We start from the raw sequence: 25159 nt of genomic DNA, 5'->3' as shown, positions 1-25159 counted from the left end.
CACTGCATTTCCCATAGGTGGAAGCCAGCCAGGAGCTGAGGCCCATGGTAACTGTCTAGTCCTTTGCTTGACGGCATTACATTCCGCATTTATTTCCAACCACACATTTGTTTCATATCACTTTCCCCTTTTGACCCATTTCAATTCAAAATTTACCACTCATTTTGTCTTATACCATTATCTCTAGCATGTCTTAACTCATTATCATAGTTTGTGGGTGTCCAGGAATATCCCATTAAGTGATTTAGAATGCACAGGCACTTTTAGAACTAAGCCCCAGTGTCTTAGGGAAACTGTTCCCCTTAAAAAATGAATAAGACAAACTCTTTATAGTTAAATGTCCTTCATATACTAGGCATTTTAAGTATTATTTCATTTAATGATCCTACAGTTTCTCTGAGACGGGTGTTATTTCCATTTTACAGATGATGAATACTAAGGTCAGAGAGGTTAAGTAACTTAAAGATCCAAGATCGTTGTTGTTCTTTAGTTGCTAAGTTGTGCTTGACTCTGTGACAGGATGGGCTACAGGCTGCCAGTCTCCACTGTCCATGCAATTTCCCAGGCAAGAATACTGAAGTGGGTTGCCATTTCCTTTTCCAGGGGATTTTTCCCAACCCAGTAATTGAACCCATGTCTCCTGCATTGGCGGGTGGATTCTTTACCACTGAGCCACCAGGGAAGCCCAGTCTAAGATCACTCAGCTTATAAATGGTAGAATAGGGATACAGACCAGATAGGACTTTCTCTAAAGTTAATATTCTTTCTACTATGCTGCCCCTTGAATCTCAACTATGGGAGCGCATCTAGATTTCATTTGTGGTGAAGAAAATAAAGGTCTTGAGAAACACTAGCAGTCAATATGAGGTAGCATGAAGTCTTGTCCCCTTATCCTTAATGGACAGTTTATTCTTTCAGTTTATTGGGCCATTTATGGTAGTTGCATGTCTTAAGAGCTTCAGCAAGAGGTTTAAATCACTTCAATTTGAATTTTAAACACAGGACTGTGTTTAAGTCCAATTTCCTTAAGGGGGATTGACAAGCAGGAAAGAGCGATCCCTGCCCCACGGACCAGTAGAAGGGCCCTTTCCTTGAGGTATACAGCTCAGAGTAGACTAAACTGGACACCAGAGGACCAGGCTCCAATCCAGACCCTGCTACAAGAAGCTCTTGTAAATCCAAGGCTTCCTGAGCCTCAATATCTCTCTCAGTAAAATGGAGAGGGTTTGACCATTTGGAGGATGATGAGTAGATTTTAATTCCCATGCCAGTTTTATACACGTGGCCATAGCTCCCTGGAACACTGTGTTGGGAAGGATTCTACAGCTTAAGGGAAGGAGTCTGTGCTAATTCCTGAAGTCGACCCAATTTGGACACAGAAGATCAGAATGCTGGCATCTTCAGTCTCCTAAATCTAAGAAACCACTAAGTTCCCTTTAAGTTATGACACTTGTGGCCATATAAATCTACCCCTTTGTTCTTGTCTAAATTCAACAGCCTCATTAACATAAGTCCTCCTGGACAGTCATGCATACAGGACATCACAGGACATGAAAACGTGGAGGCTCATAAGAGCTGGTCCTCACTGGAGAGGTGCAGGAAAGTTAAAAGGAGAAACGCTTTCAGGCCCCCTTCTCACCCTGGAGCTGTTTTGGAGGAACGCTGCAGTATTTGAAGCTAAGAATACACTTGTCTTAGGAATGTTGATTTTCTTCAGTGGTTCATAAAAATGTAAAGCCTTGGGCTTTCACATTAAAACAGGGTAGGAGAAAAAGAAAAATGCATTTACATGATATTTTAAAACTAAGGCAGTTCAAGGAAATCTAGTGCTTTTCCAACCTGCTCTGCTCCCAAGAACCTACATGATCTGCTCCTTTTCTGTTAGCTTTCCTTCTGTGGAAAACTTGGAAAGTACCCATAGAAAGAGGAACAGGAAAGTGATAACCAAACAGCTCAATCCGGAAAAGAGATACTGATGGAGGCCCCAGGATCTTGTCTCTACTTGGAAACAGCAACACTTGACACTAACAGCCAGACTGTGACCTCAGGAAGCTCTAGGGAAAAGTCTAGACCCCAGCTGGGGCCTGTGAGATGTTGTAGCATGAACTCTGTTAAGTAGTCTCCCTAAAATGGGGCCATTGTGCTGATGGAAATGGCAATGTCTCTAGCCTGCATAAATGCATGGCTATTCATTAATTGTAGTCTCCATCTTCCAAACAGCCTTCAGGTCATTATATTCATTTGGCAAGCATTTATTGAGAATCTATTATACTATGTACCAAGTATGATACAAATTCAATAATCTACTTAATATCCTACTGGTATCTCAGATCCATGACTGCCTTGAACCTTGTCTTCTTTTGTATGTCCATCTGAGTAAACACCACCATCATCACCCCAGGGTCTTAGCCAAAATACAGGCATCATTCTCCTCCCTACCCCCACCCTCCTCCGCCCCAGTTCATTCTTCATCACTGAGTCAATCTCTAAGCCCTGTCCATTTTAGGACAACTCAGAATTGAGTCAGAAAGAGGCCTTAGGTTGTCTTATCTCTGTGTTTTGGAACTAAGACTTAGTCAGTCAACAGCTGCTGCTTCAACTTCAGTTGTGTCCATAGATGGCAGCCCACCAGGCTCCCCCGTCCCTGGGACTCTCCAGGCAAGAACACTGGAGTGGGTTGCCATTTCCTCCTCCAATGCATGAAAGTGAAAAGTGAAAGTGAAGTTGCTCAGTTGGGTCCGACTCTTCGCAACCCCATGGACTGCAGCCTACCAGGCTCCTCTGTCCATGGGATTTTCCAGGCAAGAGTACTGGAGTGGGTTGCCATTGCCTTCTTCACAGTCAACAGCATCTGCCTCCTATTCTGAAAGCATAAACCTCTGATACTTTCCCATGGGCTTGGCAAGCAAGTCATCCTTTTCCCAGTTTGCCCCGGTGCCAACAAGGCTGAGTTCCTCTGGGCAACAGCAGTGGAGTTCAGCCCCTTTGAGCATGGCCAGTGTTGCTGAGGGTGCAGGGCAGGTGGGGCCCTTAGGTGGGGCAGGTATGGCCACAGAAGTTACACCAAACCAGCCCTGAGTGTTGATTTTGGACAATGTCCTACCTGGCGCCTAGCTTCCCTGGTGCCTGATCAGTGTCTAACACTGCTTCATGGTCTTCCTAGTGGTGCTTTGAATTATCCAGCAGCCTTTCCACAAATCCCTTTTCTTAGTGTAATCAGCCAGAGTCAGTTTCTGTTGCATGCAAACAAAGATTTTGCCCAAACGAGTATCAGAGTGCTGGGTATCATTTCCTGGTGAAGAGATGGGAGGGGACAGAGCCCCAGATGACACCTGGGGTGTGGTCATAGCAGTAAGGACCAAGACAAACAAAGCACTGGCCAGGACTCTGCAGCAACAGATGGAGCCAGGCAGAGAAATGTGAAATCTGGACAAATATTCACAGTGAAGCCTTAATGTCATCTGCTTGGAGTTTGTAAGCTTTTAAACCTGAACTCCTGGGCCAGCTACCACTGTACCCTAATTACATGTGACTCCACCGATGTTCTCATCCCTTTCCTCCCTGACATCTCTTGGTGAACCCAGGGTCTGCTAGAACCCGGGCATCAGGTCCAACAAGAAGCCAGTGTTACAGGCCTGCTGTCCTCTCCTCTTGTCAGTATATCTAAGGGTTATTTTGAGTATTTTTAGGATAAGCACACAAAGATGTGAGACCCTCAGGAAGAAAAAAAAGACGCCTACAAAAATACCTCGTATTATTCAGAGGAATTCAAACCATATGTTTATGCTTCTTTTACTGATTCTTTTACAAGTAAACCGTTAAAATGCACTCCTCTAAGAGCTGTTTGATGTCCCAAGAGCTCCCAAACATTTTACAAGCTGTTTTTCTTAGAACCAAAGGATGTGTTCAACTTACCTAAAAGATTGTGGAAGGCACCCAAATCTGAAGGATTCCTTCACAACCTTTGAATTGGATGCAATAAATTGCCTGACTCTAACTCTCCATGACAGATGAAATTTGTAACTGTCCTTGTGAAACCACTGATTTGGTTTCTGGGAGCATTAGAAAGAATGTCCTTGGAGGGAGCCAAGACCTTAGGAAAATTGTGACATTTGTAAATGTGGCTTTTCTGATGCTGAGTTCCTTTCTCTCAGCTGGAAGTTGCTACGGAGCAGGCAGAAAACAATTGAAGTCCAACTTTCATAACCTGCTCGTCTCCAGGATCTCCTTCTCATATTTTCTTTTGAAGATTTGTTTAACAAACAAGTGCCATTTCTCTTTCTGTTCTAACCAGCAGATAGTAATCATCTCACCTCTGTGGCGGGCTGTGCTTAGTGTTGAGTTGTGTCTGACTCTTTGCGACCCCATGGACTGTAGCCTGCCAGGCTCCTCTGTCCTTGGGATTCTCCAGGCTAGAACACAAGAGTGGGTTGCCTTGCCCTCCTCCAGGGGATCTTCCTGACTCAGGGATCGAACCCAGGTTTCCCCCATTGCAGGCGAATTACCATCTGAGACACCAGGGAAGCCCAAGAATACTGGAGTGGGTGGCCTATCCCTTCTCCAGGGGACCTTCTGGACCCGAGAATCAAATCAGGGTCTCCTGCTTTGCAGGAGGATTCTTTACCAGCTGAGCTACCAGGGAAGCCCCATCTTACCTCACACAGTAGGTCTGAGTCCGTCTGAGAGCAAAGATCCATTATAGCTTCATCAGCCTGCCCTATCTTGTTGAGACTCAGTGTATGACTTCCTTTGGGCTCTTGCAGAGAACATTATTATTATTCTACTTCCACTTTCTAGGGCTTTTCACAGACATATTTCTCTCTCAGGTATTAATTTTTTATTCAGACAAAAAATACAATAGTGGCTTGAACATCTCACTTTGTCCAGAGATTTAGTCTTTGAAAATTCTCCATGAATTCTATTTTTTGATATTTTACTGAGGTGTAATTGACATATTATATTAGTTTCAGGTGCACAACATAAGGATTCAATATTTGTTTGTATTGTGAAATGATCAACACAGCAAATCTAGTTAACATCTGTCACCACACACTATTACAAATTTTTTTCTTGTGATAAGAACTTTTAAGACCTACTCTTTTAGCAACTTTCAAATATACAACACAGTATTATTCACTGTGGTCACCATACTGGACAGGACATTCCCACGACTTATTTATTTTATAATGGTAACCGTGAATTCTCTTAAGCCTTACATATTATTCTAACAACAGCCCTGGGACCACCTTCTCAGCAATCCATCATCCAGGTAAGATAAGTGAGGCTCCAGGGGAAATTAAGGACAAAGCTGAGACTCAGGGTCCTGGGTTTAAAAACCACTGCACCTTCTAATCTGGGGGTCTTAAGCATAATATACTTAATGGAGCTCAATAGCCAATCTACCCTATGAACATCTATGATTGAATCAGCAAAAAAATGAGCAAATTTCTAGCACTAAGGAAACCAGAGAGGATTTCAGCTAGTTAGATGTCTAGCTGAGAGATGGGCATCTAACTAGTCTATTTTAAGATTAGCCCAATGGGAGAACTATCCTTTCCAGTGAGCTGATGAAAACCTTTAAGACCAAAGGGAGAATACAAGTAAGACTGAGCAGGTTCATTCTACTTTAAGAAAATACAAACTAGTCAAATTAATAGACTTCTGGAACTGCATAATTGTGTACAGAAAAAAAAATAGCCTTGGGCACCTGGATCTTTTCACAGTGGAAGAACTGTTTAGAGAAAAGTCAACACTTGGCTGTAATTACTGGTTATCCAATACTTTGCAAAAGCCCTCGATGTTTGCAGTGCCAGAGTGATCTGATGTGAAATATAGCTTCGATCATGCCTTGGTACAGATGACAAAGAACACAGTGCTCTATCTGGCTCCAGCCACGCTCCTGCCTTCCTCCATGTCCAGAGCATAGGAAGAGGGCGACTTAGTGAACTGGGCAGTTCCAGTCCAGTTCTTGAAGTCCAGTCCTTGAAGATCCAAGAAAGCGTCCTTCTGAGCCTTGTGACCAGCACGCACACGGAGCACACTGAGCCCTATTATAAAAGTCCCACCAGCTTCAGCTTAATGTTCTTTCATCCAGTCTAATGTCTCTTGATGAAGAAAGAGAAGCATTACATCTGAGGAGTCCTGCTTTCTGCCTCAGTTCAGTTCAATTCAGTTCAGTCGCTCAGTCGTGTCTGACTCTTTGTGACCCCATGAATCGCCAGGCCTCCCTGTCCATCACCAACACCCAGAGTTTACTCAAACCCATGTCCATCGAGTCGGTGATGCCATCCAACCATCTCATCCTCTGTCGTCCCCTTCTCCTCCTGCCCCCAATCCGCCCCAGCATCAGGGTCTTTTCCAATGAGTCAACTCTTCGCATGAGGTGGCTAAAGTACTGGAATTTCAGCTTCAGCATCAGTCCTTCCAATGAACACCCAGGACTGATTTCCTTCAGGATGGACTGGTTGGATCTCCTTGCAGTCCAAAGGACTCTCAAGAGTCTTCTCCAACACCATAGTTCAAAAGCATCAATTTTTCGGTGCTCAGCCTTCTTCACAGTCCAACTCTCACATCCATACATGACCACTGGAAAAACCACAGCCTTGACCAGAAAGACCTTTGTTGGCAAAGTAATGTCATCTGTCAAAATTGACCTCTTCACCTCCAGCCATGGGCTCATACTCTCCTTGAAATTCTTATTCAAAATGTCACTTTAAAAAAAATGTAAAGGACTTGTTGACATCCTTAGTGTGATGATCACTGCCTCAGATTATCAAAAGTTCAATACCACCCATGCCATTCCAGAGGGGTCACCCAGCTCATGGTCAGTTTCTCATGAAAGGGAGTCTCAGAAGCTATTTCTTTGTCCACGGCCTCAGCCCTGAGCCTCCTTCATCTAGCACCATGTTTTCATCCAGTTCTCTAATTCCCATATCATCCAGTCTTATTACAGTTTTCTTACGTAGGACTTAGTTCTACCTTCTTACCTAACACCTTTGCAATACACACACACACACACACACACACACAGGGCTTCTCTGGATCTATCCTCTGTTGTATGTCCATAAATACTCATAACGTATTATTTTGGTGATGCTTGTTGTTTAGAGAAAGCCCTCACTAGTTCATCTGGGGTTCAGATGAAAACCTTGGCCAGAGCATCTTTTTCTGAGATGGTGCTCCCATGTGCAGGTCCCCATGCCCATGGCTGGTCCCTAAATATCCTCAACATTGAATGTTATTCACAGTCACAGATTTAGGAGTTGGAGAAACTTGTGTCTCAATCGTGCCAGCACTGCATTATGCCTGTGAGACCTTGAACAATTTCTCAGTCCTCTGGTCCAATTTCGGTTTAACACAAAGACAACTTGCCTGTTCAAAGTGTTGCTGGCAAGGATTAGATGAACCTAGCTTTGCCATTTTTTTCCCTTCTGTGCAGTCAGCCTCCTGTGCCCACATTCAATGCAGCGTTGCTCAGGAGCAGCCCTTGGTGACTTCTCTTGTCACTCCATGGTCTTGTCCCGAGTGATGCCACCCAGGTCCTCAGCGTCACTTCCCACCCGCAATCAGGTGACGCACACATGTGTACCTCCAGCCAGGCCCCTTCTCTGAGCTCTGGATGTGGATATTGCATAACCAACTTGCCGCTTCTTCCTAGGTGACCCAGGAACTATCAAATCAGCACTTCCAAGACTAAAGGTGACATCCAGACTTCCCTGTGGCCCAGTGTTTGGGAATTTGCTTGCCAATGCAGGGGACATGGGTTCAATCCCTGATCCAGGAATATTCCACATGCGGAAGTACAACTAAGTCCGTGCACCACAACTACTAAGCTAGCACTCTAGAGCCTTCAAGTCGCAACTACTGAAGCTGCATGCCTAGAGCCTGTGCTCCACAATGAGGAGTAGCTTCTTGCTGCAACTAGAAAAAGCCATGTGCAGCAATGAAGACCCAGCACAGCCCAAAATTAAAAACAATTAAAAAAAAAAAATAGCAAGGAGGCATCCCCCCTTTATTTTTATTTTTTTTATTTTTTCCATTTATTTTATTAGTTGGAGGCTAATTACTTTACAACATTGCAGTGGTTTTTGTCATACATTGAAATGAACTAGCCATGGATTTACATGTATTCCCCATCCCGGTCCCCCCTCCCACCTCCCTCTCCACCCAATCCCTCTGGGTCTTCCCAGTGCACCAGGCCCGAGCACTTGTCTCATGCACCCAACCTGGTCTGGTGATCTGTTTCACCCTAGATAATATACATGTTTCGATGCTGTTCTCTTGAAACATCCCACCCTCACCTTCTCCCAGAGTCCACAAGTCTGTTCTATACATCTGAGTCTCTTTTTCTATTTTGCATATAGGGTTATTGTTACCATCTTTCTAAATTCCATATACATGTGTTAGTATACTGTAATGGTCTTTATCTTTCTGGCTTACTTCGCTCTGTATAATGGGCTCCAGTTTCATCCATCTCATTAGAAGTGATTCAAATGAATTCTTTTTAATGGCTGAGTAATATTCCATGGTGTATATGTCCCACAGCTTCCTCATCCATTCATCTGCTGATGGGCATCTAGGTTGCTTCCATGTCCTGGCTATGATAAACAGTGCTGCGATGAACATTGGGGTGCATGTGTCTCTTTCAGATCTGGTTTCCTCCGTGTGTATGCCCAGAAAAGGGATTGCTGGGTCATATGGCAGTTCTATTTCCAGATTTTACATCCCCCCTTTAAAAATAAAAAAGAAGGCAACATCCCCCACCCTGCTAATCAACGTCCTCTTTCTCCACGAATGGCAGCACCACCCACCCACTTCTGCAAGGCATAGGCCTCCCCTCATCACCTGATTTGCCCACTGCCTCTCCAGACACAACCTTCACCAAGTATCACCTACCTACCTGCAACAGCAAAAGGAACTCTTGGGCTATAAAGTTGCAACCAGCTCCTCACACTGTTGATTTATTGATACACTTCATCCACTCATTCTCTTGATAAATATTAATCGAGTGCCTACTAGTACATTGCTGATTTCTGTTGCCTTGATTCTTAGTAGTTTTAAACACATAATTGAAACATAAATTATACTTAGATAGCATCTTATAGGCTCCAAAGGGCTTTCTCATTTCTCATAAAAACACAGTGGAGTAGGAAAATGGCGATCGATAGACCCTTATTCATATAAGCCAACAGAATCCAACTCACTCAGGGCTATACCACAAAATCCCATTGAGGCTAGGATGGAATCCAGACAGCAGGTCTCTCGTTCATTGTACTTTCAACTCCACTACTCTGCTCTCTCCAGCAACTCACCAGGTGCCAAGTTAATTGATTCTCCCTCAGAACCTTGGCTGGTGGTTCCCAAATTTGGCAAACATCAGAATCACAAAGCTTTTGTTAAAGAGGAGGGTTTTGGCCCTGCCTGCAGAGTTTCTGACCCAGCAGGTCTAGGGTGAGCTTGAGAATCTGCATTTCTAACAAGTTCCTGATGCTGCTGCTCCGGGGACCAACAGGCTGAAAACCACTGATGTGGGCTGACTCGTCCACCTGTGTTCTTGTGCCCATTTCTTGTCACCTTCTTTGAGAAGAAACTTGGCCCTACCTGTGTTTTCTGCCTTGACTCACCTTTGAGCAGAGACAGGTGTCTTCCATATAAGGACCATCCCTTATTTCTTGACATTGACAACAAGACCTGCAATTGTGGTCATATGGAGGGGCTGCTTGGTTCTTTAAGCTTTTACCACTGACTAAAGAGGTTTGCCACGTGGGTGCTTGTCAAACCCCACTGTTACAGCCTCACTGCCTTTCAGAATTGTTCAAAACATGGCTAAGGAAAGCAAAGTTTATGGAGAATTTAGAGACTCTTGCTCATCCTTTTCTCCAAATACCCCCAAAGACTCATTACTGTATTGAGGCAAACCAGCTGATATCCCCCACCTGGTCCCACCTGGCCCCCTAGTATGTCCTCCTCGGCACAAGGCCGTGAGAGACACTGGGTTAGTGACCTGTGCATTGAGCTGGGCCGTCACGCACATCCAGGGCCCTGCAGGAAACGTCCTCTGAGGGTGCACTGTGTGAAGCAGCCTCATCGCTGGTCCCAGGGGAATGTCACTCCTGATTTGTTCCCAGCATCATTGTGCTTCATGAGCGGATGCCATGGCTTTGCCTCACAGACACTGCAGCTCTTACATTACTAACTGTTTGTGATCACCTCACCTCTTGGCCACTAGAGGACTTGGCACCAGCTCTGTGACCCTCCCTAGAGGTCTATGGAACGCCACCTGCCTATTTTTCCCTTGTTTCATTATCACACTTATTTGGAATGTGTGGTGTTTTGTTATGCTATATGACAACTTTTGACCCTTCCTGAAGCATGACAGATATGGGAAGATGGGTGGAAATGTGGACCAACAGCTGAAGAGGCAGAGTGAAAATGTACTGGAGGGTTCACTGCTGGTCAATGGCAAACACCCTTCCCACAACACAAGACACAGCTCAGCACAGCGATGATGAAGGTAAATGCCTAGACCAGGGCCTAGAGGGCAAACCGTCTGATTTTGTTTCTGACCTTCAAGATGTCATGTTTGAAGGGGTTTTCAAATGTTACAGACCCCAGATGTGCCATTTTTCTGGTTAAATTAGACCGAAAGTATTAATCACTCAGTTGTGTCTGACTCTTTTCAACCCCCTGGACTGTATGTAGACTGCCAGGCTCCTCTGTTCATGGAATTTCCCAGGTGAGAATACTGGAATGGGTTGACATTTCCTTCTCCAGGGGATCTTCCCAATCCAGGAATTAAACCTGGGTCTCCGGCAAGGCAGGCAGATTCTTTACCATCTGAGCCACCAAGGAAGTCCCAAATTAGCCTAATAAATTAATTAGTACATAAATGAACCCTAAACTGGCTCTGAGCTTTGTGAACTAATATTTTCTGGTAGTATTGTAATCAGTATGATGTTTTCCAAAATAAATTTGTAAAATGTATTAAATTAAATGCAAAGGTTTATACTGGCCTTAATATCTAACATAAATATGAAAAAAAAAACATTCACATGTAGCTCATCATAGCAGTATTTCTTGTTGCATGATGAAAAGGCTAATAATGACATATGCTATATGAAATACTGGATTTCCATGGTAGCTCAGTGGTGAAGAATCCACCTGCCAAGCAGGAGACAAAGATTCGATCCCTGGGTCAGAAAGTTCCCCTGGGGAAGAGAATAGCAACCCACTTCAGTATTCTTGCCTGGGAAATCCCGTGAATAGAGGAGCCTAGAGGGCTACAATTGATGGGATTGCAAAAGAGTCAGACATAACTTAGTAGCTAAACAACAACAGCAATATATGAAATATTAGGGAGTAACCAAGTATTGATCAACAAAACTATACTGCAAGGTGAAAAATATAATTTAATATTAAGTAAAATCAAAGTCATAAAGCTAATGGTCAGACATAATATCAACTATAATAAGAAATATTCTCAGAAGAAATAACAGTGTTTATAGTAATGAGATTTAGAATAATTTCATCTTGCCTCTATTTTCCAAAATACTTTATTATGTGGTTATATTACTTTAGTAAAGTAAAGTATATGAAATAAAATTTTAAACATTACCACTGAGAATGGAAACTTAAGTTGTTCAAGAGCATAAACAGGCAGCCCACAGGCCCAGGCTCAGAGCACATGCAGAGATGCCAGAAGCAGACAGAAGTAAACAAAAGCACAAACGTGGCTGCCGTATGGGCAGTGGCTGCCAGACCCACAGGAGGGTCAGGGGAAATGAGCGTCCAGTGTGCCGGAATCTCCAAGTGTCCATGAGTCAAACTTGATACACCAGCTGTTGGTCTCAAGCTCTTATTGTCACAGGCCATAATCTCGGAGAACACTTAGCTCCTCCCACCAGGCTGTGGTCTAAACATTGCTGGCTGGACTTTTCCACTGAACACAGATGCCAGCCCACAAGTGAAGAAGAATTACATATTTGAATGTGAAGCAGAATTTGTCTCATTTCAGGTGTCTTTGATTTTCCAAATCTTGGGATGATAAATATTACCAAATAAGAAGCATCATCTCAGAACCACATCCAGGGATGTGGGTAGTGGGCAGGGGCCTTCTCTTTCCCTCTTAGCTCTTCTTCTGCAAATAATACTTTGAGACCAAGTGATCCTGGGAGGAAGCATACTCTACAGGGAACACAGACATCCTTAGGTTCTCAATGACTTTCATGGACTCCTCCTTTTATTTTCTCCTACTTCTTACCAGTGGGGTAACTTCTAATATGTTCTGTTTTAAAGGGAAGCTTTCTGCTCTGTGGAAAACTCTAAGTTGTGAAATGGCATTCCTGAACCATCCTGAGTGGGCTGGATGCTGCAGAATCTCCCAGGCCCAGCCAAATCCATTGATATAAGACAAATCAGAGAGTCAAGATTCCTCATCAAGACCCCATATCTGATGAGCGTCATAAACTTGGGAGCTCTAGGAAGCCCAAGTCAAAGATGAACTCCAAGCAATGGCTGCATTTTCCAAGGGGAATGCCTTCCCCTGAAGTGAGAGAGTTGGCAGCTCCATCAGTCAGTATGGTCCTGGTACTGACCTAAGAAGGAATGGACAGAATTTATCCACCATGACTTTCTCAGCCACGGCCAGGTTCCATGAACCTATTTCACTCAGTATTCACTCATGTCCTTTGCAATCTGAGATTAATGCTCCAAGTGAGAGATTCTGAAAGCAAGATATCACAAGCTTTTGCCATCTCATTCTTATGCCTCCTATAATCCTCAGACTCCCATCCCCTGAAGTCAGGTACCAGCAACCCACATTGCCTGTGAAGTAGTTAATACTTAAACCAGGTCAAAGGATGCATGTTGTTCTTAGCTTTGACAACCTGAAAGGGACTTCCCTGACCATCTGGTAGTTAAGATTCTGAGCTCAGAGTGCAGAGGACACGGGTTCAATCCCTGGTCAGGGAACTAAGTTCCTGCATGTGGCATGGCATGGCCAAAAAATAAATAAACAAATAAAAGTTTAAAAATAAAGACCTGCAAGATTCAGCTTTACATCCTGCCTGAATGCCCCAGGTCACTATATCCCCAAACAAACCAGGCAGCTCTTAATGAAATCTCTGGGCAGGGGAACACAATTTGTGTTTTAATTCTCAGTTTTCTTGAGGGAAAGTAACGTTTCCCATTGTCCCCAGTGAAGTCACCAAAAACTCTCCTGTTTTTTTCCTAAGCTCCATCTTTCCAGCCTCTTCATCATCTTTAGGACCATTCCCAAGAAGGCCTCTGGCTTCTCTAAATCTCTCTTAAAAGCCTTCCTTTTGTGCTAAATGAAAGCAAGCTGACACATTCCCTGGACCCAGAAGTCTCTAGCTTTGCATGGCCTGCAATTTTTCAAGAATGAAAAAAAAAAAAAAAAACACAATAAAAAACGCATGTCTTTGAGGAATGAGTCAGAGGCATTAAAGTAACTCCTTGTGCAGGGGACTGTCTCCACAGGCTTGATACCTTGGCCCTGCTCTAGACATTTCTCATACTGGGAAGAGGTCTGAAATGTTAATGCCTTGGGACCCTGCCACAGTTTACAAAAAGCACCTTCTCCTTCAAAAGCTTCTGTGTTAACCAAAAGTGATTAAAACCAGGTCCTTGCCAAGGGTGTTCTTTCACAGTTCTGAACAAGTAAGGAAAAGCAGAGATGATTATCCGACCAGCCCGGCAGAGATTTGCTCCTTTCTATAAAAATATACATGCTGACAAAACAACAGCTGTAGATTTACAATTTGTCTGATTTGATCACCTTTCAGCACAGGAAAACCTGGCTTGTACACTCCATTAGAGGGGCTGCTGTGGGGACTATCATGGGAGACAAGGCCCAGCCTGGGACCCAGAGCAGAGATCAAGCTCGGATATCACCTGAAACATCACTCCCGAGATTCGGCTGGAATGTCCCAGGCCCCCAGGAAAGGTCCCTTGGTTTCTATGTTCCTGCAGCCTCATGGCCGACTCTTGCAGCACATTGTGGGGTGTGTGGTGATGTGTGCGTCTGTCCACCTCATGCAATAGCTTGTGAGTTCCTTGTTATTTCATTGGGAGCCCATTAAGCTTTTTCTGAATCACTAAGGGCTTTTCCCTGGAAAGCCGAGAGAACTTCTCTTTCTTTTAAACAGACGTAAAACGGGAAGAATCAGTACCTTCCTTTTCATCCAAACAAAGCAGTGCTCATCCAGGCTACTGACAACATCATCTCAGGCAAACCGTGAAGATGTTACAGGTTCATTTCCAGAAACAACAACAAAGCAGACAACACAGCAAACCTAAAACAAGTCCCAAGAATTTTTTGGTCCCTCAGTATCATAAAGTTATGTTTATACTATACTGTAGTCTATTAAATGTGCAATACAGGATCATGTTTTTTAAAAAGTGTACATATCTCCACTAAAATATATTTTATTGCTAAAAATGTTAACAACCATCTGAGTCCTTGGTAAGTCATAATCTTTTTACAATAGTAACATCAAAGATCACAGATCGCCATCACAAGTATAATAAAGAAAAAGTTTGCAATAATGTGAGAAATACCAAAATGGGACACAGAGACATGAAGTGAGTAAATGCTGTTGGAAAAAACGGTGCTGATAGACTTGCTTGATGCAGGGTTGTCACAAACCTTCAATTTAAAACAAACAAACAAAAAAAGAAAAATAGCTGTTTGGTTTGGTTGGGGATATTGGACCTGGGGGCATACAGGCAGGATGGAAGGCTGAATCTTGCAGGTCTTTATTTTTTTGTTTTTATTAATTAATTTTTTTTTGGTCATGCCATGCTACATGCAAGATCTTATTTCCCCCACCAGGGACTGAACCCGTGTCCCCTGCATTGGGAGCTCAGAGTCTTAACCACCGGACGGCCAAGGAAGTACCTTGTAGGTCTTTAAAAACAGGAACAATGTATGAAACACAATAAAGAAAAGCACAATAAAATGAGGTCTGCCTATAATTGTAAGACAGATCCAAAGGCACTGCTTCTTGTGGGCAGAATTCAACTAAAAAGTTCCCAGTTCATCAATACTGAAGATGCAAGAATGCCAGACAGGAGAATGGATGCTCTTGTCCAGCACCTCCGCCCATCCAGTGGTACCCACCCTCTCTCCCAGAGACAGCCTTAGGAAAGAATCAGTTCAACTCTCCACCATAGCAGAAATCAAAACCATGCAATTTAAAACAATGAGGTGCTATTTCCAGTCTATAAAATTAACAAAGTTTTAACTGATAATGACAGTTTCCATAAGGCCATGTTCTAATAAATACTCTCTTACACTACTTTGTGTGTGGCGGGGGTGGGGGAGATTTATTGGTGCACATTTTCCAAAAATCAGAACATATTCAAGGATCTTAGAGATACAAAAAGATACATGCTTTAACATGTCCACTGAAGCTTTATTTTCAAATAAAGAAATTTAAAACGAACTCAGCTATGAAATAAATGTGGTGATGCACTAGTACACACTAAGCTGTGCAAAGTATACACTAAGTAAAGTTTGAAATTTCACCATCTCGACACAACTGAACTTTATTTCTTACTTAAAGTCTAATATATGTTGAACATCTCCAGGCAGTTTTCCCCCAAGCAGAGACTCTTAGATCCATGCTGCTTTCATTTGCCATCTGCCATCCGCCGTTACTGATGAGGGGACAGAAAAGCCTGGGGAGCATACTGGGTTTTTTCTTTAATTATTCATTTGCTTATTTTTGGCTGTGAGGGGTCTTGGTTGCTGTGCATGGGCTTTTTCTAGCAGCAGCAAGCAGAGGCGACTCTCCGTGTGGTGCACAGGCATCTCGTGGTGGTGGCTTCTCTTGTGGAGCACAGACTCTAGGCATGCAAGCTTCAGTCATTGCAGCACATGGGCTCAGAAGTTGTGGCTACCTGGCTCTGGAGCACTGGCTCAGTAGTGGTGGCGCAAGGGCTTAGTTGCTCTGCGGCATGGGAGATCGTCCCAGATCAGGGATAGAACCCGTGTCCCCTGCATTGGCAAGTGGATCCTTAACCTCTGGACCACCAGGGAAGCCCCTGGGGAACATACTTCTCTGAGAGCAGTGTGGTTCTCCCTCATCTGCACTTGCAATGTTTTACTAAGCTGTTCATACAGAATCATGTCACAGGTTCTCCACAACATTTCCTCTCTCTGAGCATCAGGGAAATGTGGGTTTCCAGATCTCCTCTGCAGTCTGATTGGACCAACAGGTTGAAATTCTGGACAATGGGATATGGCACCTTGGCCCTTTGTGCCTAGGACAGCACTCCCGGTTTATTTGTCTTTGGCCAGTTTTGCCTTGAATTTCATGACTTTATATTTTCCCCATTTAGTCCTTCGTACTATGTGTCCCCAAACGAGAATACAAGGCTTCATGAGGAGAGGAGTTTGGTCTGTGCTGTTCACTGCAGTATTTCTGAACTAGACTATATATACATATGGGGGGCGGCGGGGACAGGTAGAAGGAAGAGGTGGCGAGAAATAAATAATAAATAAGTAAATTTTCCACACAGTGTGCTTAACCACTGAATGAGGACACATAAAATGGTTCAAAGGATAAAGTTCTGGTCAAGGACAAATCATTGTATGAGACAGCTCAGAGAAGAATCAGGGAAAATGGCATTTTTCTTATGTGAATCTTATTTTTATCCTTCCATATGAGCGTCCCATTCACAGCTCTGTGATCAGCCAATTAGCACAAAAGGCTAGTGACTTCCTGGGTGTGGATAAAAGCACTCTGGGCTGGGGCCAGGAGACCCCGGGCCAGTTATAGCTATGCCCTGGGTCTGAGATTTTCCTACTGTGAAATTAGAGGGCCAATACCATAAAACACTAAAAGATTCTAAAATTCTTCAGGAAATGAATTCAATATGTATAATTGAGATATTTCTATTTGGAAAATGGACTCCAAGCAGATTTGTTGCATGAAAGCATGTTTTGATAGCATTCTCTTGGTATTAGCATACAACAGAGAAGTGATCGCCGTGTCAGACCAGCAAGACTGATATTGAGAACCCTTTGTTGAGGTTAGAATACTGTTCTATATGATTTTCTAATCTTGGATTGCTGACACCAACTTATCAAGTGGGACACTGGGGCACAGAAGGCCTAAGCAAGTATTCAGTGTAAGAGAGGCTACATGCCCAGCTAATATTCAACCCTCTATAAAATCTTGACCTAACTTGAGTGAATATTGGACTCAAAAGGCACAGCCTTTTGGGAGGTCATGCTGCTTCAGAAGAAAATAAATAAGTGCCACAAGTCTTTGCTCTTCTTCACCAAACTGTGGCCTAAATACCAGGGCCCTTTAGAAGACAACAGGAATGACAGACAAGTACCAGGTGGAAACAATTAACCCAAAATTCTATCAGCCCAGGTGGCTCTGGCCTAGACACTCCATCTCCATCCCCCAAACCATTATGATGGATAAAGAAGGCCAGTCCCCCAAAGACAGACATTTGAGATTCTTTGAGATTCTAGGTCATGCCCTCATGTCACCTTTTAAAAAGAACCAGCTTGAAGCAGGGGGACCTTCTTTGAAATTCTGTTCCCTGTCCCAAGTGGACCCTGCAGGCTCCTGTTGGGCTATTCATTTAATAGGAAGCAAAAGCAAATGATGATGGTGTGAGGTTTTAGTGCTGCCTCTCCCTTAAATGATAGGAATTATCGTCCTACCCAGAAAAGAGAGCTATATTCAGATAGTCCTGGAGTCAACATGGCCACCTCCTCAGTGTCTGGCCTCTACAACCTAGCTTTCCAATGTCCTTTCAGAGAGGCGTAATAATGGGGCCTGCTCCAAGGAACCGATTGGGAAAATACAGCTTCTGTGTTTCCAGATGAAATCTGCCCCAGGACCTCAAAATACTCAGAGGAGCAATGGAAAGAACTCTGCACTTATTAGCTGTGAGAACCTTAAAATGAGAAGCCACTTGAGTGCAAAGGTAATGCATAATAGAATATCTGCATTAGACAAACAAGATCACTGGGAAGAGAAATAAAATTGTACCTGACTAGATCAACACACTAAGGAAGGAAAAAAATCTAGACCAAGTGATGTTTATTACAAAGGTAGTAAACAAAATGGAAGAAATGAATTGCTCAGTATCTACATCTGAAGTCAGTGTGTAAGGGCTGAATTTCCTTATCCAAATGTGAAGATATTCCGGTAGCATAGGGTTAAAATTGTGCATCAAACCATCTAGATAACAAAAACTGACATCAAAAGCAAAATTATGGAGGAGCATAACCTCCACAATGATAGAGGAGATATATTTCCTATTACCTCCTGCTGCAAAGTAGAGAGGAAAAGGCAGACTGAGCAGGGGCCTCAGACCTGAAGCCATAATATGGTGGTGAGTTCCTGGGATTTTCTTTTGAATTCATATGTTCTAGATTAGGTGCTAGGGAAGACAACGACCTGAAAATGCCAATAGGTACAGAAAACAAGGGCTCGCCAAGAAAAGCCTTTTTTTTTTTTTTTTAACAATTGAAGAAGCAGAATTAGGGTAGCATCACAAGACCGAAAAGATTTGACAGGACACATGGACAACAAGAAAGTGATTTTGTTCTGTTTTCTATAAAGAAGTTAGCATCACCTGAATTCCCAATATCCTAAGATCTTCACCATTAACATTCTAGAACCAAACTTTCTTGTATAATTTTAATCACACACACATGCATTTTATTTTCCCACAACTGGGGCATTCATGCTGCACTCTCTAATACCTTGAAGGTAGGCTAGGCTACAGCCAAGTCAGGCAGGGCTGGCTGGGTGCTGGTCTCCCTGGGGGTAATTGGGGACCTCTGGTTGAATCCTCAGAGCCTGGTATTCCCTGTGGCCCAGAGCCAGGCAGGTGAGACTGCCTTCCCAGCCCTGGAACAGAACGGGCTGGGGTTATGCAAAAGCCAAGAGAAAAAAGTTAGAGATGGAGTAACTGAGATCCATCCTTTTTAACAATAAAAGAAAATCCAGTTGTCTTTCTACAGGCCCTTAAGAAATGAGAAAAAAAACCCAGAGGCTTATACTGACACAATACTTTACTTAAAAATCAATTGTCAAACGTTTTTACATCAAACCAATCCCATGGATAGAGGAACCTGGCAAAGTACAGTCCATGGGGTTGCAAGGAGTCAGACACAACCGAGCAACTAAGCATGATAAAGCCCAAGGAAGTGCAAATATCCTACAAAGACTCGACTAATTCTTTTGCCAGACCCTAGTCAACTTAGCAAGCAGACTAGATGCAGAGCAGAAATGGAACCAACCTGGAAATGAAATGAGGACAAGGAATGTGCTGGCAGAGGACTGAGGATCAGTCTCCTGGAACCATAACCCACCAGGGCAATCAGAATCAGCCAGCCCCTCAGTAATCAAGAACCCACCACCACACAGAACAAGAAAAAAGACAGCACCTGTAAGAAAATGTCCTACTAAAACCGAGCATTCTGTGTTAGTGTGGTGGTGATTATTCTTCAAGGGATGTGTATGAGTGTTTGTATTGTTGTTGTTTAGTGTCTAAGTCATTGTCCAACTCTTTTGTGACCTTGTGAAGTGTAGCACCATCAGGCTTCTCAGCCCACGGACTTCTCCAGGCAAGAATACTGAAGAGCCTTGCCATTTCCTTCCCAGGGGATCTTCCCAACCCAGGGATTGAACCCAAGTCTCCTGCATTAGCAGGCGGATTCTTTACCACTGAGCCACCAGGGATGCCAAGCGTAAGTGTGCATGCACTATTTGTATGTACTTATAATTTTTTGACTCATTTTTTTTCACTTAGTAGATTTTGCTCATCCTCCCTCTGCATAGATGTAGATTAACTCATCCTGCTTCATCTGCCAAGTGAATTAGGAGTTCACTGCAGGGCTGAGTCATCGGGTTGGTGTTTCCTGGTTTATGGTGTAGGCCAGAGTCAGCCAAGGTTCCCTGCGCCCCTGCTCACAGGGGTTCAGAGCTTGCAGGCACATCTTTCTCATTCACACACAGGCTGAGCAAGATGAAGCTCAGCAAGCCATTAGCAGGGTCTCCAAAGTCCTTCCCTCCGACCCTGCTTTCTGCATGTTGAGTGTATTACAGGCTCTCTGCAGCAGCCTATCCCTTCCCTCTGAGATCCTGAAAATCTGGAAATCGCTGGCTCCAATGCTGTCGGCTTCCTATCATCCAAAACTTCCTTGATGTCTCAGGGCCATTTACGGAATCACTTTCCATCTTCCAACGGCTTTGCAGACATTTCCTTAATTTCTCCTCTTCAAAGATAAACACATGGGCCCAACTTGAAAATGTGAAACTGGAAAATGTGGATTCTCAAATCATCAAGGGAAGACAGAAGAACTTGTTCAAAGACAGACCCAGGGAAGGGCATGATGTAGCCAGAGAATCTTAGGAACATAAATGGAAAGAGCAGAGGACAGTGGGAACATTTGTTTAATAAGCATTTACAGAATGCCTTCCAGGTGCCAGGTTTCTGCAAAGTCGCAGGGGAGGAAGTGAAAGGGACAGCCAGGGGCCAGAAGGTGCAGGACTTTGGCAGATCCACGTGATATTTCTTCTGTGGTATTAGGATTTTCTTATCATGTGATGATTGAAGTCCCTAACCAGACCCTGTAGTATCACTGGGAGCAGGCACCATACTAGTCTAGCTTCATGGAGTGAGAGGGGCAGCCACAGAAATGAAGCCCTTGGCAAGAAGAAAGAGTTCAAATGAGTGCAAAGTTCCAGTAAAACCCAATTTTTTAAATATTTTTTAAAACTTTTCTTCCAGTTTTATTGAGATATAATTAACATATAGCACCACAAATGTTTAAGGTGTACAGCATACTGATTTGACTTATATATCTCATGAAATGATTACCATAATACATTTAGTAAACATTCTTCATCTCTTACAGACACAAAAGAACAGGAAAAGAAAAAAATAATATTTTCCTTGAGATGAGCACTCTTACAAAAGGCTCTAATAACTTTCATATAAAACATATAGCAGTATTAATTATGTTAATCATAGTGTATATTACACCCCTAGCATTTATTTATCTTATAACTAGAAGTTTGTACCTTTTGATCACCTCTGTCATCATACAAAGATATTACATTATTATTAATTATATTCCCAACACTGCATATTTCATTGCTGGAACTCATCAGTAAAACTCAATTTTTAAATAAAGTTATCAGATCAGAAATCCAAACAGTGAGCACTTAAGAGCAAGGAGGTATATAAAATAAGAAAGTGCTGCACTCGGCACTTTTTTGAATGGATGAGAGTTATGGCCATTGTGCTTTCAGTGCCTGGGAAGGGTTATAAATAGCCAGGGGGAAGGGATTTTCCCATATGCTCTATCAAACACACTCACACGCACACACAGACTTGAACACTCTTGATTTTTCAGACATTCCAAATTTTAAAACAAATAAGTTATTGGAATAGAAACATGAAGTGTGCCAAGTTTTCACCAGCAACCAAAGGAGCCAAAAGTATGAACATGTGAAACTTCAGGGCACAGACCAGGAGTCTGACCCTTGGTGGAGAGAGCGGGTCCCCCTCAGAGCCAGGCAAGGGAGGACAGGCATGTGAGGGTGGGTTCCCACGTAGGAGCCTTGCTTCAGTTATTGGACAGAACAACTGTATTGTGATTATCCACCCTTCCTGGAGCTCCCAGACGGCTCCTTCCGTGGAAAGGTCCAGCCTAGCTTGGGGAGAGGAAGCTCTGGAAAGTTGGGGAGCATGCTTATTCCCATTTACACTGGTCTCTGGGACCTGAGAGGTGGGAGTCAGTTCAGGAGGGACACATGCCCCTTTACAGCCAGTCTTAGAAGGAGGCTTCTCCAAAGGAGGGCAAGAATGGCCAGAGTTAGAGACCAAGGTCCCTGGAAAGGAAGACAAAAGACCAGTCTGGAGGCAAGTCTCGGTGGCTGTTGTGATGTGTCCCCTTGCTTCATCTTCAGGCCGTTCCTACTGCCACATGTCTTCCCCAGATGACCGTTCTACAAGCTTCCAGGTGATTCTGATCTGGCCTGAGACCCACTGATTCACAGAGTTCTCCAACTGGAGAAAACGCACAGGAGAAGGAGACCTAGTCAGAGGGAAGACCAGGTCAGGGATTGACTTTGGTTCTAGTCTAAACCACAGACAAGGAAAATTAGAGCTTTCTTTCATTCAGGGTCCCCCATCTAGGAAAAGAAAAAGTCAAGTTGAGGGAATTCCTTGGTGGTCCACGTGTTAGGACTCTGCACTCTCACTGCAGAGAGCATGCTCTGATCCCTGGTCGGGAAACTAAGATCCTGCAAGCCTCACAGGGCAACCAAAAGAAAAAAAAAAAAGAAAAGAAAGATTAGTGAATAGGATTCAAGTTGGGAGCAATAGTTTTTTTTTAATAAAAAACCAAGCTGGGAGATATTTCAAGGTTACACAGTTATGATGACTTCCACCTACACATGATTCAGTCTCGTCCTGGAAATGATCAAAGGAAATCTGCTTATAAAAAACAATGCCACAAGAATAAAACCAGAAGGACAATTGGGAAAGAGGTGTTCTCGTGCCTAGGGGCTGCTTTGCCATGCTTGGAGGGCATTTGCAGCACAATAAGCAATTGAAATAGGTATTTATCATTCATTCATCTATTTATTCTTTAATTAAATGCTATTTTCTGAGTATGTTGGGAACTGAGGGCAAGGGGAGAGACAGCAATCAATTCATTTAACAAATGTATACCGAGCACCTATTGCACATAATAGTTGTATGATTACTGTGTGTCATCACTTGGATTCCAGTCACATATGGGTACTGTCTATGTTCCAGGGGGTAAAGGTGCACGTGCGTTTGTTAAATTTTGTCTATACCCCAACTTTGGTGTACCTCATGTAGGTTTAGCCAACAATCATCCCTGTAAGGTTGATAAGGTTATGATGCTATGGAATAAAAAAGTCACTGCTGTGTTGGGATGGCTAGAACAATTTTTAAGACAGGAACTTCCTGCGACAGAGAACAAATGATGTGTTACTTCACAACAAATGGAGAAAATGTTGTAATCTGTTCAATTACCAAAGCATATAGCCCCAGTTACGGTGTAATTTGGAATTCTAGGTCAACTGAGTTTTACACTATTTATGGATTTATGCCTGCCAAAGAGATGGTTTTCAACTTGAAATGTGATACAGTGTTTGACTTTGGAACTGGTGTTCTAATGCAGCTTATTCAGTTCTCATGGCCATATATTAATGCTAGTTAGATTTAGAAATCTGAGGGACAAAGGCAGTCATGAGATATTCTAAAATGCAACACTATTTCTAAGCCACTAGCCTTTGATGCTACATATTTTGCTTGGTGTCCAGATGGGGAACACATTTTTATCAGCCTGCATGCTCCCAGCTTGCGTGTTAATAATGGGTACACGCTTTGGTATTATGCCAGCTTTATCCTGGCAACTATTTTTGGATGGACTATTTCCAGTGAAAACAACTGCTTCCCAAGTAGTTTTAAGTGAAGTACCCAATTAGGAACAGAAATTTGCAATGGTTGATAGATTCTCAGCTTTAAGAAATAAACTAATCATCAATTCCAAGCTGCCTAAGAAGCTACTCCAGAATAAGAAACCACAACCAGGAAATGATAAGCCATTACCAAGAGCAGTCTTTAAAAATCAAAGGAAATATGAGACTAAGAAAGCTGCAAAGCAGGAAGTGACTAAAACCAAGACTTGGCACCCACCCCTGCCCCCCCAGAGCACCCCACAGAAAACTCTGTCTCCATTAACATCTGGAGACCGTGAGACAGATGAAAAATTCAAGATCCTAAAGGAGACCCACAAACAACTGAACCTTGAAAGAATAAGCAGCAACTGAAATATGACTAGAAAAACAACAAGTTGGAGAAAATTCAAAAAGATATCACCCTTCTCCAGAAGCTGGAAGATTTGGAATTGGTTATGTTAAATATTTAGAGAAGGCAAACTGTTAGCATACACCAGGAAACACATCCTGTGTACTAAACCTGGTGGAGCACCCTGAATGTCACCAGGCCACCACAGACCCACCATGTATGGCTCATCTATAATGCAACCATTTAGCCAAGCTTTGACATACAAGTGAAAATGAAGTGTTAGTCACTCAGTCATGTCAGACTCTTTGCAACCACCCCACGGACTATAGCCCGCCAGGCTCCTCTGTCGGTGGCATTCTCCAGGCAAGAATACTGGAGTGGGTAGCCATGGCTTTCTCCAGGGGATCTTCCCAACCCAGGGATGGGTTGCAGGAGGATTCTTTACCATTTGAGCCACCAGGGAAGCCCTCAGTTAATAATGTCCACTAAGGCAACTTTCTCTACCTTTCAATACATGTTGAAGAAAAGAGAGAGCAATTTCTTAGCTAAGCTCAAGATATTGAAAATCAAGTATCATTTTTATTCAGTATAATTTACCATGCATGGGGAAAGACATTTTAAATTTAAATAAATGTAACCCATTTGAGGGCTTTAAAGTAGTGCAAAACAAGCCAGGTGAACAAAAGCTTGAGAATGAATGTTTTCTCCTAAACCTGTACTAACTCACTAAGTTGATCAGCATAACCTCAGAGTAATTTTGTAGAAAAGTGAATTGCTTTATAGCACAGTTCTTTTGAGAATCCTTAAAATTTTAATTTTTAAACCAAGACTCAGGCTTTGCTCTATCCAGTGAGGAACCCCGAGAGCCTGAATACATGGGTGTCATTTCCCCCTCACAAAAGGAGTTTCAGCAATCTTTTTAGTGGCCTTGAATGGTCAGAGATAGAGTTGGACACATAATACTGGTATGTGGAAGTCCGCATTCATTTATGCATATGTATTTCATGCCTCCCATGAGCTAAGCTTCGTCTAGACATAGTCAAGATATAATAAAATGTACCATGTGGAGTCTGTCAGGAAGGAGATAAATGATATGTTAGTTTTTAGCAGGTAAAAGAACTCAAAAGGGCTAAGAAACAAACACACACAATAAAGAGAACATAGAGAAAAAAATACAAGGTGGCAAGAAAAGGATCCCCAGAGAAACTGCTTTGAGAAACCAGAGGGAGGGAACCACTCGCCCCTGACTGGTGATGACACTTGCGAGGGAAGCCCAGGAAGTCGGGTTTCCTCTAGCTCTGAATTCATGGAGATA

General features: G+C 43.1%; 1 long non-coding RNA gene and 1 pseudogene across 3 annotated transcripts in view; one reads left to right on the top strand and one right to left on the bottom strand.

The window, feature by feature from the left end:
- LOC139036015 (uncharacterized) overlaps positions 1–25159 on the bottom strand; it is a 168462-nt gene that overhangs the window by 79617 nt on the left and 63686 nt on the right. The window contains exon 5 of one of the 3 annotated variants that reach the window (XR_011488695.1): positions 20454–20703. The exons of 1 other annotated variant lie outside the window; for it this stretch is intronic. This is a non-coding gene — a long non-coding RNA (uncharacterized lncRNA). Of the gene's footprint in view, positions 1–20453; positions 20704–20727; positions 22100–25159 lie in introns of those variants that run through there. One more of the 3 variants, XR_011488696.1, reaches the window with a different exon arrangement.
- LOC139035942 (eukaryotic translation initiation factor 2A pseudogene) lies at positions 22932–23965 on the top strand (annotated as a pseudogene).

Source organism: Odocoileus virginianus, chromosome 7 (genome assembly GCF_023699985.2).
Source record: "Odocoileus virginianus isolate 20LAN1187 ecotype Illinois chromosome 7, Ovbor_1.2, whole genome shotgun sequence".
NCBI classification, from domain to species: domain Eukaryota; kingdom Metazoa; phylum Chordata; class Mammalia; order Artiodactyla; family Cervidae; genus Odocoileus; species Odocoileus virginianus.
This window is presented reverse-complemented; position numbering and strand designations above follow the sequence as displayed.